Genomic DNA, 3,014 nt, shown 5'->3' on the forward strand with positions numbered 1-3,014 from the left:
GGAGCGGGGCGTCGAGGCCCGCGGCTCCCGGGGGCCGGCCTCCCGCCCTCCCCCCGGGACCAGCGGGACCCGAGGAGGGCCGGGGGCGACCCTGATGCTCACCTTCACGTCTCCGCGGCCGCGGCGCGAGTCCCACCACTTTGATCCGCTTTGGGCTTTAGCCGAGGACCCTCCCGTCTCAGCCTACCACCGAGCCGAGGGGCGGGCCGCCGCGCAGCTGACCCAATCACGCGCCGCGCTGTCCCCGAGGGTCCCGCCTCCCGTCCCGCCGCTAGCCAATGAGGACTGAGCGCGCGGAAGGGGGCACAGTGGGCGGGGCGGGAGGGGAAAGCCGAGGCTAGGAGGGTGGGTCGGCTCGGGCAAGTTCGGTTGGCCGGCAGGCTGCGGCTTCGGCCACGGGGTTTCCTCCAATTAGATCCAGGGTAAAAGGACGTCACTGTTGCCATGGCGATGCTGTTACCAACTCCCCTCATCCTCCCCGCCACCCGCGGCACTTGTGGGTGCGGCACGGGAGCGCGAGGCTCGCGCGACCTCTCCTGCGGTGGCCGCGTCGCCTGCCGCAGCATTGGTGCGGTTGGTGCAGTGCATCTTGTGGACTAATGCAGCTGCGGCCCTAACGCGGCCCTAGCGAGGCCCGGCTTGGGAGGGTGACACAACCGGCTGTTTTGTTGCACAAACGCCTTTCTTTCCTCTACCTTCCTATTCGTGACAAAGGTTTGGAGCGCCGTACACAGAACAGAGCCTTTGATGACATTACGATTGGGGCCGCGAATTAGAAATAACCCCATATCCATTAAAGAAGAATTAGCTCCTGGAGAAAGCGGTTTAGGGATGGCTTTTACGTGATAAATTTAAATTTTCAGATGGGCACCTAAAACCTGAAATTCCCATGTAAAATACTTCAAAAAGTCCAGAGAGGCCTCTCTGGCAATGCCAGATATGATTTCCTTTAAAATGAGAAATGACATTAAAGATAATTTGGAGGAAAATACCCATTAATACCCTTCTCCCCCAAAGCAACTGTTTGTATATTTCCTTCTGGCTTTTCCAGGTTTTGCATCTAAATACACATTTTTCACATCTTCGTCTCGTGTGTACACACTTTATTTTCTGGTATTATTTTTGAGAGGACACTTGAAAAGCTAAACCTCTCTCCCTAGAGGTTGACTTCTGACTTTCACCTAGTGCACACCCTTCTGAAACTAGAAAGACTGCCCCAGATGCCTTTTATTTAGGGTCACCGATGACACTTTCTCTTTAAACTAGACACTCCCCTCCAGCCACTCCCTTCTGGCACTTCCCTAGTGCCTGACTCCAAATAAGGTGGATGTCCTGGGTGTCTGAAAAGTGGCCTTCATGTCATCTTGAGGTGAAAATTGACATCTGGGCTCACGCCGCCGTAATTCCAGTCGACAACCAAGGGAGAATAGGTCACCGAAAGCAAAGAATGCCATGGCCGAGAAAGAATTTCAAATTCTAAGTGGAGACCAGAGCAGATCTAGAGAATCTCTAGAACTGAGGATCCAAGTGCAGACAGATAGCAGGAAAAGGTGCCTACTTTCCAGAAATCTACAGTCCCTTCCAGCTGCCCCTCCCTGTCCTGACTTGTAAAGGTTGCTTTGTGCTTTGACAGACAGGAGAGGCCTGGGCTGGAAAGGGCCTGTGTCTTAACGCAGAAATGCCTAACTATGTTCCAGCGTGCTAACGGAGGGCCCTGCTGTTATTTCTGGAATCCCCGGGGCCAGGCTGCAGACACACGAATGTTTATGGCCATGTGGGCTGGGGTGGAGACGGACACCAAGAAATCCCATTGGAAAGAATTTGCATGTGGAAGGTCAGATAAAATGCTTTCTGTATGACCTGTGAGTTTCAAGCTTACCAGAATTAGAGACAGCCGAAGCAGTGGGGAGAAACCAGTGGAGGTGGATGGGGGATGGCGACTCTTGAGGGGGAACTCTCAGGAGACTGAACCTCTGTGGTAAGGAGAAAGAGAAGGGGCAAGCACACTAATGCTTTGTCAGAAAGTCTGGGCTGTACTGCCACCTCCCCCGGTGACCTTGGGCAAGATTTTCCTGCTCTCTGTAACTCAGTCTCTGGCATTTCTGTTTTCATTCAATCATCAAATATTTACTGAGCACCAACTCATATAGTTATGATCATCTGGAATCATGGGTGAAAAACGCTTCGAAATGATGGCACACTATGAAATCGTTAAGTATTTTATGAGAGACCAGGGGGATGAGGGCATCTCTAAAGGCCTCTGCACCTGAAAAAACTCAGGCTGAGAAAATTATAGCTCTGGGAACTTGAAGTCTCTGGGCACATAAAGAGCTAAAATTATTCGAGTGATTACATGTGTCAAACACTATTTTAAGTCTTTTGCAAGTACGTATTAACTCACTTAATGTGCCTTAATGCCACTGTGAGGTAGTTGCTATTATGATCATGTCCATTTCACCGATAAGGAAGTTGAGGCGCAGGGAGGTTAAGTATCATGAGAAGAGTCACACAGGTAGTGAGTGGCAGAGCCTGGATGTGGACCAGTGCACACAGTCTCCCACTGAAGCCCATGCATGTAACTGCCCTGCCAGATCTTTGCTCGTTGCTATAGGGATTCTAGGAAAGATCAGACTAGTCTCTGTCCTCTAGGAATTTCATCCTAGTAAATACGATACGTGTTAAACATCCACATCCAACCTGCTGGGAAGAACTCTAGGGAATAGACAGCTAACAGAGAAAGTACTGAGAAGTTATTTTATCTGTCGTTCTTGTTATTTTTTTTTTTTTCTAAATTATTTGGTGAGAAGAAGCTTCTGGAGCAAGAGGGAGCACATGGAAGCCAGAAGAGCCCAAATCCCAGCCCTGCTATTTATTTCTGGTTTGATCTCGGACACGGTGATCCTCTCTGAACCTCAGTTTCCTAATTTATCTGATAGTCCTACCTCTGAAGGTTGTGGAGCTACCCCACAGGAAGATGCTGGGCATAGCAGTGTTCAGTAAGCACCGCTTTGTCC

At 50.6% G+C, this 3,014-nt stretch overlaps 1 protein-coding gene across 1 annotated transcript in view; it reads right to left on the reverse strand.

Moving 5' to 3' along the window:
* Positions 1–221, reverse strand: part of YWHAQ (tyrosine 3-monooxygenase/tryptophan 5-monooxygenase activation protein theta) — a 29,752-nt gene extending 29,531 nt beyond the window's left edge. The window contains exon 1 of the mRNA XM_006910226.3: positions 103–221. The gene's annotated coding sequence lies outside the window, so the exon portion shown is untranslated. The remainder of the gene's footprint in view (positions 1–102) is intronic.
* Positions 222–3,014: the final 2,793 nt, after the last annotated feature.

This window comes from Pteropus alecto, unplaced genomic scaffold, assembly GCF_000325575.1.
Source record: "Pteropus alecto unplaced genomic scaffold, ASM32557v1 scaffold61, whole genome shotgun sequence".
NCBI classification, from domain to species: domain Eukaryota; kingdom Metazoa; phylum Chordata; class Mammalia; order Chiroptera; family Pteropodidae; genus Pteropus; species Pteropus alecto.